This window comes from Thamnophis sirtalis, unplaced genomic scaffold (genome assembly GCF_051295495.1).
Source record: "Thamnophis sirtalis isolate CommonGarterSnake01/CBP01778 unplaced genomic scaffold, rThaSir2_p1.2 scaffold_1, whole genome shotgun sequence".
NCBI lineage: Eukaryota > Metazoa > Chordata > Lepidosauria > Squamata > Natricidae > Thamnophis > Thamnophis sirtalis.
In genome coordinates this window covers 106,627,781-106,640,831 of record NW_028261381.1, presented here as the reverse complement: position 1 = coordinate 106,640,831, position 13,051 = coordinate 106,627,781, and positions in this window count along the sequence as shown.

The window sequence follows — 13,051 nt, the reverse complement described above, 5'->3', positions numbered from 1 at the left end:
TAAAGCTAATGTGTATCTTATAGTCCAGAGTGTCTTATAGTCCAAAAAATATAATACTCAATTGATTCAGGACAGGGTTCGTTTGAGAAGCAGACAGCTACTGGCACAATACATTGTTTTCAGCTTTGTGACCAAAATAAATACAATTGTGTGGCTGTATAAGCCAGGTCACTATGGTTTCTTCAATGAACCATGGTTAAAGCATAAACATCATCTTATAGAGCACATGAATTAAGCTATAGGATCTGTAAAAGTTGGAAAATTTCCTCCAATTCTCTAAATATGATAAACTAGAATAAAGCAGGTTTTGTTTGGTGGTGCACACTTTGATCTATTAGTTATAATATATAGTTTTACTTTCAAGTGATAAGGTTTTTAGATGATATAGGTTAAGGTTTACAAAAGCAATAAACATACAAACAAGGTAAAAACTCACAATTCTAGCCAAAAGAATAACTTTAATTGCAAAGCATAAAATAGCCAAGAAATGCTAGACAGTAAAGCAAGATATGGCCACATTCAGTATAAGGAGCCTCTGATCCTTATTAAAAGCAGTTAAGGAAGTTCTCCAGATTATTCCAGCTAGCGTAATAACACCTTTCCTTGGCAGACTCATACTGTAGTTTCCCCCAGGGAGATATCTGAAAGCTCATGTACTATTCTGTTGCAATTTCCCATCCTTTTAATTATACACGTTTACTGTTTAGACAAGTGGCCCAGTAGTTATAAAAAAATTATCTGAGACACTTCCATTTCAGACCTCCCTATCTGGTTGCTGGCCTTGACAAAGCACTTCTAAATGGAAAAGATAATATTCATGAGCATAGCTGGGTGAAAAAAATGTCTAATTAAGTGGGGAGGATGTAGGTATTATGTATTTGGGGAATGCTGAAAATTTGCCTAGCTGTCCTATACACAAGGATCTGTGAAATAAATGCCATTCATACAGAAAAACACAGAAACACAGTAGCATTACACATGTATTGTGTAATAATATATGTAAAATATTGCTAGTTCTGTGTATGAAAAGGAGGTTTTTTTTAAAAAAAAAAACACTCCACTTATTGGATAATCACTTCAAAAATTAAGACCTTGTGCCAGGGGTGAAATTTGGATAAACAAATTTCAAAGTACTGTTTTTGAATTCACAGAATTGCTATTGCTTGTTCTAAGATACTGAAATGTTAAGGACTTGATCTTCCTCTATGGGATCTTAAACTGAATTTAGGTTCGTTTTGATTCTTCATTTGGCAGCAATGCAATTAGTAATAGTTTTTTTAATTTAATTTATATGCTTTTGTAGCTTGGAGCGAAGGGAAGGACGCGACAAGAGTTAAGAGGAAAGTGACTTTATTCAGCTCATAGTAAACTGCGATTCAACGTGGCGTGTTTCGCGCCCTACATTTATACCCCCGGGTTTGAACGAGGAGCCAATGGGGCGTCGAGTAGCTCGGCCAATCAGGGCGAGGATTGAACCGGCTCCGCTCGGGAACCAATCAGGAAAGAACCCTTTGTTCGCGCGCTAGTTTCCCGCGCTAGTATTCAACACCCCTCCCCCCCCAGTCAAAGAGTTCTTTTGGGAAGGGCAAACATAGTCTTGTAGGTAGGCGGGGCGGTGGCGTTCTCGCCCTGACCTTCGTGGCTCCCCGGCGGTCGTTGACGGGGGGGAACCCGCTGGCGGAGTTGTGTCCGTGGTAGGGCGGTGAACCTGTGGTTCGGGCCCGCGGGAGAGAGCTGGCCCCGGGTCCCCTGTCCAATGTCCAACTGTCTGGGGTGGCGTTTCCGTGGCAACCGGAGTGTCCGGTTGCGGTCCCGTGCAGTCTGGTTGGGGTGTAGATTCAGAGTCTCGATAAGGGCTTCGAGGAAGAGAGTAGCCGGTTGAGGCGTGCCTGTCCGGAAAGTTCGCATCGGCTTGCCTCTCGTTCCCCGGGTGGAAACGGTCCGATGGGGAAAAAATCAACGATGTTGGCTCCTGGTGTGAGCGGGTGTGCGCAGGGCTCGGGCCGTCTGTTTCCGCGGGAAGGCGACGCCTTAATTGGTCCACGTGGCGCCTCCATTGTGCTCCGTCGGCCAGGCCGACCCTGAAGGAACAGGGGCCGGTCAGAGCTGTGATGGTTGCGGGAACCCACCGTGGATCCCCGGAAAAGGAGCGGGCCCATACCGGATCCCCTAACTTAAACGCGTGGGAAGGGAGGGCCCCCAGGTTGCTCGGCAGATCCCCTGCGTAGAGTGGATGGAGCCTGTCTAGGGAGGTTCGCAATCTCCTACCCATCAAGAGCTCTGCGGGACTTTTATTCGTCGTTGGGCAGGGTATGGAGTGCTGGCTCAAGAGGTAAGCCGCCACTCTTTCTTGCCAGTCGCCCTGGCCCATGCGGCCCAAGGCTTCTTTCGCTGAGCGAACTGCGCGCTCCGCCCGGCCATTGCTAGCTGGGTGATAGGGGGCGGTGGCCGCGTGTCTGATTCCTTGCTCGGCCAGGAATTCTTGGAACGTGGTGGAGGTAAACTGGGGCCCATTATCGGAAACTATCACATCCGGTAACCCATGGGTAGCGAACATCTTACGGAGGGCCCTCACTGTACTCTCCGCTGTGGTGGAGGTCATGATCACCAGCTCCACCCACTTAGAGTAAGCATCTACCACTATCATAAAGTTTCGGCCGTGGAAGGGACCGGCGAAATCAATATGTAAACGGGACCATGGACCTCTAGGGATTTCCCACTCGCGAGGGGCGGCTGTGGGGGAATTCGGCCTGGAATTTTGGCATATTCTACATCGGCCTACATAATCTGCGATTTCGGAATCTAACAAGGGCCACCACACATAGCTACGGGCTAACGCTTTCATTCGTGCTATGCCTGGGTGGTTTTTATGGAGTGCAGGCAGGATTCGTGCCCGCAGGGCTGTGGGGATCACTACCCTATCCCCCCAGACAAGACACCCCCCATGAAGGGCGAGTTCGGCTTGTCGCATTTTGAATGGACGGAATTCTTCCGCTACCTTTTCCGTGGGCCACCCCCTCAAAACCCATGAAGCAACCTGAGATAGGACGGGGTCAGCCTTTGTGCAGGCTGCGACGTCCGCGGCCGAGACAGGGAGGTCGGATTCGGCGATGGACAGAACAGAGAGCGCGGGCACGTGGGCTGTGTCCGTCTCTGGCAGAGGGCAACGGCTTAGAGCGTCTGCGTGCCCTAGCTGTTTGCCCGGACGGTATAACAGCGTATATGAATATGCTGTTAGAAACTCCGTCCATCTAGTCATGCGGGGGGACAAAATGGGGGGGGTTGGCTTGTCGCCCGCCAGTAGCCCCAAGAGGGGCTTGTGATCCGTGACCAGGGTGAAATTCCTACCGTAGAGGTAGTCATGGAACCGCTTAATGCCGGAGACTGCAGCCAGGGCCTCTTTATCGATTTGGCTGTAGTTCCGCTCCGTGGAGGAGAGTGTCCGGGAATAGAAAGCTATGGGGGCTTCTGAGCCGTTCGGGAGGACGTGGCTCAGGACCGCCCCAACGCCATAGGGGGAGGCGTCGCAAGTCAGAATTAGGGGCATCCTATCGCTGTACTGGATTAGGACTGCCGATGAAGTTAAAATATCTTTTATAGCCGCGAACGCGTGCGCTTCACGGCTACCCCATTTCCAGGCCGCTGACCGGTCAAGTAGTCGGTGTAGCGGCTCAGCTAGTGACGCCTTGTGGGGGATAAAAGGGGCGTAGAAATTTAGAAGCCCCAGGAACGCCTGTAATTCCGCCCTAGAGGTGGGTGCGGGTGCGTTTTTGATGGCGGCAACTTTGGAAGGAGTGGGGTGGATGCCTTGGGCATCAATGAGGAACCCCAAGAACTCAACTTTGGGAACAGCAATTTCGCATTTGCTGCGCTTTAATTTCAGTCCTGCCTCCCTAAAACGTGTGAGGACCTCCCGCAGTGTTTTCAGGAGTTCCGAGTGGCTGGGGGCTGCGACCAGGACGTCGTCGAAGTAGGGAACGACGCCTGGGAGCCCATGGAGCAACCGCTCCATGAGGCTCTGGAAAATCCCAGGGGCAACCGAGACGCCGAATTGTAGGCGGCGGCAACGGAAGGCCCCACGGTGGGTGACGATGGTCTGGGCTGTAGCCGCATCGTCGTCTACGGGAAGCTGCTGGTAGGCCTGTGCCATGTCTAGCTTGGCGAAAATGCGGCCCTGTCCTAAGGAGTGGAGTAGGTGCTGCACTACGGGAACCGGATACGGGTTTGCCTGCAGGGCCAAATTGATGGTCGACTTGTAGTCGGCACATATTCTCACCGATCCGTCGGGTTTGACCGGGAGGACTATGGGGGTTTCCCAACGGGCGTGATCTACGGGCTCGAGTACCCCTTGCTCAATAAGTTTGTCCAGTTCTGCGTCTACTTTTGCTCGCAATGCGAAGGGAACCCTGCGTGCCTTTAGTCTAACGGGAGCGACCTGGGGATCGAGGCAGAGGGAAATTGGGGTGCCCTTATAACAGCCCAATCTCCCATCAAATACGTCTGAGAACTCGTCTAGGACGCTATCTATGGCGAGGGGAACTACCCTGTGTACCCCTTCTATGGTGAGGCCCAAAGCGGAGAACCATTCCAACCCCAGGAGAGCGGGCAGGTTGTTTCTAACGACTAAAACTGGGAGTTTCCCTTTAAAATTCCCGTATTCCACCCGGATGTGGTATATCCCGGCTGTGGGAATCCCATTTCCCTGGTAGTCTAGGAGGGAGACCCGGGCGGGGCGCAGCTTTCTCTGGGGAACCCCGGGGCAAAGGCGGGAGAACAAAGCCCAAGATAGGAGAGAACGGGATGAACCAGAGTCCACCTCCATTTGGCAAAGCTGACCTTCGAGCCGGACGGCGGTGCTTATTTTCCGGTGGCCGGCAGGAACGTGGGATGCCTGGTAGACCACGCAGTCAGCGCTGGAGGGCTGGTAGGTTGAGTAGCAGTCCTCAGTGCGCTTCGCGGGACGTGGTTGCTGGCGGCGTTGCGGCGCCGGGCGCTGGTTGCTGGGTTGCATGAACGACGGGGCTGGCAGGGGAGCCCGGCATACTCTGGCGAGGTGCCCTTCTCCTCGGCAGCGGCGGCAAACGGCAGAGCGGTACGGGCAGGCTGCGCGGCTGTGGCGGCCGCCACATCCGCGGCAAGGTGCGTTTGATGCTGGCTGAACGGGCGCCGGCGGTTGCTGGGGTGGCCTCTGCTTCGGCTGCATCCTCATCTGGCCAACGATTTCCTCCTCCTCCTCCTCGTCTTCGGCAGGGGAGAGATCGTCGACGAGGTTCGTCTGGGTGGACGGCCCCGCGGCGGGTTGTGCGGGGGGGGTTAGCTGGAGGCGTTCCATGTCGGCCGTGGATTGTTCGGAGAGTTCGGCTGCTCGCGCTATCTCCACGGCTTGCATCAGGGTAATCTTGTGATTCCGGAGTAATCGGCCGCGTAAATGTGCGTCGCGGACCCCGCACACAAACTGTTCCGCAAGATTCTCCTCCAGGTCTGCGAAATCACACTGGGCGGCCACAGTGCGCAAAGCCTCCAGGAAATGGCTAATGGACTCGTTGGCCCTTTGTACTCGGCGGCGGAAAGCGAAACGGCGTGCAAACAGAGAGGGTGAGGGAGCGTAGTGGTTCCTCAGCCTGGACATCAGCTCGGCCCACCCAAGTTTGTAGGCTGGCCTCGGGGCGGCCAGGGCTCTCGCAGAGGCGAACATGGACGGCTCACAGCAGGACAGGAAGAAACTGCACTTCTCCTCGTCGGTCTGAGCCTGGTTTTTTGAGGCGATTAGGTAGCACTCGAACCGCTCCATGAACCCGTCCCATGATTCTCCGGTGGCTCCGCCGAATGGCGCGAAAGGAGGAAGCGATGACGCCATCGTGATGTGGAGCCGGAGAGAGAGAGAAAATGACGGAGAAAATTTCGCGTTCGCTGCCGGCGTTCTTGGTCCGAGGATAGCGTGCTCGCTGGTTCAGACGCGGTGGCAGCTGGCTGTTCTTCTCCGTGGTCGCGGGAATCGGTATCCCACCTTCGTCGCCAGTTTTGTAGCTTGGAGCGAAGGGAAGGACGCGACAAGAGTTAAGAGGAAAGTGACTTTATTCAGCTCATAGTAAACTGCGATTCAACGTGGCGTGTTTCGCGCCCTACATTTATACCCCCGGGTTTGAACGAGGAGCCAATGGGGCGTCGAGTAGCTCGGCCAATCAGGGCGAGGATTGAACCGGCTCCGCTCGGGAACCAATCAGGAAAGAACCCTTTGTTCGCGCGCTAGTTTCCCGCGCTAGTATTCAACATATGCCACCCAACTCTTCGTCCAAGGTGACTCTTATCTTTATTTTCCTATCTGCTGAAAAGCATTTTGGAACATTGTAATTGCAGAAAGGGAATTTATAAATAAGCTTGATTTTAATAGTAGTTGAAATAATGATAGCCATGTGAGCCAGTGCTGTCTAATTAATGCTGCGTCTTTTACACTCTGCAAGAAAAATATTATCAATGGAAGCAGTCCTGTGCCTTTTCTGAATCTGTTTAGGATTCATCAAAAGGCCTTTTTTTTTTTTTACTCCAGTCTTTTATCTTTGTCAAACATGACTCTGGCCTCATCCCATGCTGGCTTGAAAGAGTGCAGTTTTGTATGCAGTGGTGGAATTGCCCAAAGGATGAGCACACAGCTTTTATGACACCCGAAACAAGACTGGGAATAAATGAAAATCTAAGTGAAGCTTTTATTCCTGTGGCCTATGAAGCTGAAAATACTAACTCTTTGTGAAATGCATAACAGTCAAAGTGGGCTTGTACTCCTACCCGCTGGTGTGGGTGGGAGAAGAACAGATTCCTTCTAGCAGGATGAGAGACAAAAACATCTGCAGGAAGGCCTTAGGGCAGGGATAGTTTAATTATTGTTTTAGAGTAACAAAAAGTCTACTTAAGGCAACCTTTTATTCATGATCTTTCAACAAAGCTAGTCTGCGATCCACTTCAGAACCATCAGTTGAAGTTAAGCTATTATTAGCATTTTGGTTCTCTTCTCTTGGATACACTTGCCACAGAACAAATGTAATCATTTTTGCTTTTTAAAAACCAAAATGGTAGGTAGGTTTTTTTATTCTTTCAAGGATTTGTGGCCCTATTAATGTACACATTTTGCATATTATGAAGGCTGTCTATGAATTTCACAACTTCACCCACACTTGAAAGGCTTTTTTTCTTTCTTTGAAATAATTGCTTTCATTTAAGTCCATGGAAGGCAGCTCTGTGGATTCGGATGATACCTGAAAGAGCAGAGTGGAAGTGCCACAGTTCATGTTTTGTCTTTTCTGTGGGCTGTCAGAGATTGGATCCATACTATGGAACTTAGGGGGATGGGGGGGTTATTACTTTTTTTCTGTTTTAATTTCCGCTGTCTCACAAAGTTGTAAATTCTCTTCAGATTTCTATAACCTTACTTTGAAAACTCATTAGATTTTAGACAATTTAAAGTGTGTGTGTGTGTTTGTGTGTTTGTGTGTGTGTGTGTGTGTGTGTGTGTGTTAGAGAGAGAGAGAGAGAGAGAGAGAGAGAGAGAGAGAGAGAGAGAGAGAGAGAGAGAGAGAGAGAGAGAGAGGGAGATCACAATGACATTCCCCTTTGAAAAAGGGATCTATTCCTACATTAGCCAATAGTTTGTTTAACTTATGATTTATTAAATAACAATGAACAGTTCAGTTTCCCCCAAAGCCATAAACTATGATTTACAAAACCAGATTGGCTGCTTACAAAGCGCACTAAGCCAAAAACAAACACCACAGATAGAGCCAATTTTTACAAAGTTGAAAGCAAAGACTCCAGGACCAGCGAAAACAGGTGGAAATCTTCTCCTTGCCCCATCACTTTCCCAAAAGGCTTGGTCCTTGTCCATCCCCACCACCGTCCTAGAAGGCGTGGGCCTTCCCCAGTCTCCTGGAAGATGTAGGCCCCTCACTGCCCAACACTGAATGCCCCCTTCCCTTCCCTTTCTGTGCAGCTGCTGGCAAAAGACATTGAGCCAATGTGAAGCACAGCAAGCTGGCCAACACAATGTTTCTGAAGGTAGAAAGAGCCTCAGAACATTGTGAAGGCTGGCACTTGCCTTTTGTTGTTTCCAGAGGTAGAAAAAGCCTAGGAACATGGTGAGACATTCCAGGTTTCTGAGGATTGGTGGAGCTAACCAGCTGGGTCACTGCAACGGTCAGTTCCTCAGCAGAGATTAGTGAAGCGGGTTTTATAACCATAATACAGGTAGCCCTCGACTTAACAACCATTCATTTAGAGACAGTTCAAAGTTATAATGGCACTGAAAAAGTTTTTCACACTGAGGACTATTGCACATCCCCATGGTGATGTAATCAGAATTCAGATGCTTGGTAATTGATTCCTATTTATGATGGTTGCACTTTCCCTGGGTCATGTGATCACCTTTTGAGACCTTCTGACAAGCAACGCCAATGGGTTTGTTAGCCAGATTCACTTAACAACCATGTTACTAACTTATCAATTGCAGTGCTTCACTTAACAATGGTGGCTGGAAAGGTTGTAAAATGAGTCCAAACTCATTCAACAAATGTCTCACTTAGCAACAGAAGTGTTGGTCTCAATTGTGGTCGAGCATTATGGTAGAGGAGATACATTTCCAGGAAATGGTTGTTAAGGATAGGCAAGCCCCAGCACCTAAATTAACCAACGCTTCCAGGAGGAGAATCAAAGGGCAGGTCCTCTGTGCTGGGGGAAAGGGTGAAGGAAATGCCTCAGATTAGCAGTCTCTAAGACAATGTTTCTCAACCTTGGTGACTTTAAGTCCTGTGGACTTCAACTCCCAGAATTCCCCAGCCAGCACAGAGTTGAAGTCCACAGGACTTAAAGTCGTCAAGGTTGAGAAACACTGCTCTAAGAGAAGGAGTGGGCAGAGTGACAAACAAAATGGTGACAGAGATGGGGGTAAAATGGTGCTATACAGAGGTGGGTTCCTACCAGTTCGCACCTATTCGGTGGAACCGGTTCGTCAAATCTACCGGACCGGTTAGAAGAGGTTCCACCAGTGGACCCGGAAAGCAGGCCACACCTACAGAAGAGGGTCCAAAATTTTTTGAAACTCACCACTGGTCCTTGGATATGATTATTCTACACTATCATGCTCATATTTATAAAACCCAGTGCCTCTGTGAAAGGTAAGGATGACTACTGCGTTTGTGGTGCAATCAGAACATTGCGTGTGTTGAAGTTGTTTTAACCCAAACCAAAGATGCTTTTTAAAAAACAATTTTACATCATATTCTTATGCATGCCAGTGCTGTATGTGAGGTAATTTAAGGTAGTTCTGACAAGTGTCATCGGCATCTTCATATCCGGTCACATGGGCGGCAAGCCACTCCCATCCAGTCACATGGGCAGCAAGCCACTCCCACAAAGGAGGCCACACCCACAGAGTAGGTTCGAACAATTTTTGAAACCCACCACTGGTGCTATATAAGCAATCATTAATTGAGCTTCTTCATTTAGTGTGTCATGAAACTACAGCCAAGGTTTAGGGCTGAGCATACCTATCTCTAGGTTTCACTGAAATCAATAGGATTTACTTCCAGATAGGCTCAAGTTTCAAGGTCCACCTATTGTGTTAATAATAAAATATTAGCTCTGTGGATTATAGATCCATTGGACGTTTTTTGTTCAGACGTCACTTCAAACGATAAAAAGTACCTGTTGTTTCTGAAGCAGTCTGGAGAATTTATGTCCTTAATATCATTTCCATCAACTTAAATCATTTGTATAATTATGCAATGGACATGTTTATTCTATTTGCATTATCATGAATGGCATACTTATGCAAATAGATGCAATTGATGCAAATGATGTAATTTCAATTTAACAAACATTCAGAGTTAACAGACACCCTTTCCTCCCCAGAGGAATCATTAAAATTAGGCTTTACTTGTATTTTATAAGTAATCATTCCAATAAAATTCAGTGCAGGTATTGTCATATCCTTGATTTATATTCTAAAGTCCTATAATTTTAAATATATACAACTACCACATAAATTCATTGTGAGATATTTAAATGGCAGCATTTCAAGGATACATTCCAATTAGGAAATTATCTTCCAAAGTTTAATTGTAACGTTCTGTCCCATTTAACCTTCTTCTTCTGCCATGAAATTAACTAGGTGGCCAAGAACATACAATTTTTTCCAGATAATTTTAATCATTCTAAATTAAAACATTTACCACTGTTCTATTCATTATGTAACTTCAGTCTTGAATTTATTATTGAATTAGCTACACTTTCTTTGATCTTTTCTTTCAAATCCACTACACTGAAAACATACATAAAATCATGCAGATGTATTCCTAAGAGATTTTGTAGTTTTCTTTTAGTGATTTGCAGCATTGGATACTATACCAAGATACCTGATTTATTCATCTATCATCTCCTTAATGGAAGTTTTTTTATCATTCATTAAGAAGTTGGTGATAGAGCTGTGATTAAGTAGAGGTCAACTTATTTTATTAAGAAAAAAGAACTTTTGTAATTATCATAGGGCTAAGAGGATGTTTATTTTTTTCTTTCATCATTCAATTCTTCCTATACCAGTACCACCCACATTTTTAATAGGAAATCCTGCATTATATTTAAATTTATTAAGAAGTTTCAACATGGTTATTTGAATTAAGTCAAATAAATAGTGCATAACTGGAGGTGCAGATGAAAACAGAGATGAGAGTGATGCTTTTTAACTGAATAAACATCAAAACATTGAACACAGAGCTGAAAAGAGAAACCAGAAACATTAACCTTGGGAACATATGGGAACATGTCTGATCTTAAGAAGAAATACAAACCTAATTTGTAAGCATTCTGATTCATTGCTTCTAACCCCCAAAATTGGGGGAGGGAGATTGTTTTTGAATAAATGTATACAGGTGGCCCTCAACTTCTGACTGATCACTTAGCGATCTTTCAAAGTCACAATGGACCTCCCACCCCTAGTTATGTGACTGCATTTACAGCCAGTTGTGGCATCCCATGGTCACATGATCACATTTTACAATAGTTTTTTCCCCCAAAACTGGCCTCTATTTCTAGTTTTCAGCAAACCAATCCATAGTGATCAGTAGATTCGCTTTATGACCACTGCAAAAAATGGTCCTAAAATCAGGTCAGTCACATGACTTTACAATTGCAGTGACTTAATGGCTGTTAATGGGACGCAGTGGCTCAGTGGCTAAGACGCTGAGCTTGTTGATCAGAAAGTTCAAATCCCTAGCACAGCGTAATGGAGTGAACTCCCATTACTTGTCACAGATTCGGCCAACCTAGCAGTTCGAAAGTATGTAAAAATGCAAGTAGAAAAATAGGAACCACCTTTGATGGGAAGGTAACAGTGTTCCGTATGCCTTTGGCATTTAGTCATGCCAGCCACATGACCACTGAGACGTCTTTGGACAGCACTGGCTCTTCAACCTTGAAACGGAGATGAGCACTGCCCCCTAGAGTCAGGAACAACTAGCACATATATGCAAGGGGAACCTTTACCTTTTTAATGACTGTTATGGGCAGTTTCCATTATGGTTATAAGTCAAGGACTATCTATAGAATATCTCTGTGTCATTGTGTTAATTTTACAGTTAGAACAAATGTGGCAATTAACTCTAGCAATCAATTTCTTAATCTGCATCTAATTTTTAGGTCTTAAGAAATGGAGATAATTAATTAAACAGGCTTTATTAGGACAGGCTGCTGAGTGATTTTTTCATTTTCTTCAAAACCTTCTAAAACAGTGGTGTCAAACTCAATTTCATTGAGGGCCACGTCAGGGTTTTGTTTGACCTTAGGGGGGCCAGGGAGACATGGCGAGGGAGGTGTGGCCAGCTCAATGTCACTCATATCGAGGGCACTTGTGGTGACCTGAGCGCTTTGCCAGTGAAAATGGACTCCCAAGCTCCGTTTTTGGCTGCAACGGCCTCCTGTAACCCTCTGCCAGCAAAAACAGAGCTTGGGAGAGCCGGCTGCAGCCCTCCCAAACTCCGTTTTTGCTGACAGAGACATCATGGGCCAGTCCTCTGCTGTTTCCAGGGTGGTCCCATGGGCCATATTTAAGTACCCTGGCCAGATCCAGCCCCCAGGCCTTGAATTTGACACCCCTGTTCTAAAGCAAAAGGACTCTGCTCATGTTCCACTTTCCATATCATCAATAAATCAATAAATTATCTTCATGATTACTTCTTGATGAACTGCCAATACGGATTTAAAAGAAATTTTATACAACAAAGGATTCCAGTGAGATTCATCTAAGTCAGATCTCAAATTATCCTGCCAGAAGTTTTCTTTAATAATTTCAAGAGAACCTACTAGAGTTGCATACAATATTAATTGGCAATATTATCATGGATTGACCCAGCGATTCAATTTGAGCAATAATCCATATTACAGTTAGTGACCAAGATGTGTGCACCCAGTCAACAACACTGAAATGTCTCACTATTTTAATTCCAGATGCACAATCCTATCACATTAATACCTTGCCTTTAATTGCCAATTCACTAATAGCAGTTATCTTACATTTTTCATGAAAAATGTCCCGGCAACATAATTGAATTTAACTTGCATTTTACTCTTCAATTCAATGACATTGATGTGATTTCTTTTTTTTTTCAACACACTCAAACACACACATCAGTGCAGTAAACAAAGCTGATAAAAATTAGCATAGGACAAATTTGAATAGATTCAAAAGAAAAAATACTGCAAATCTTGTTAATTTCAAGAAATTTCCCCTAAGATGTATCGCACGATACATCTACAACTATCACTATACTCTATTTCATTTCAGACATTTATTTAGGCAAAATAAATAAAACCACCACAAATTTAAATTTACCATACAACATCTCCATCTTATGGATACAGTAGAAAATGCACTTCATACAGAAACCTGAGCATTTTACAGTAAAGATATATTACACAGACTGGCTCAACATATATGGAGATAATTCAGCTCCATACATCATTACTGTAGAAAGTACTGATAAAAATAAACAACACATAATTTACTACTTTA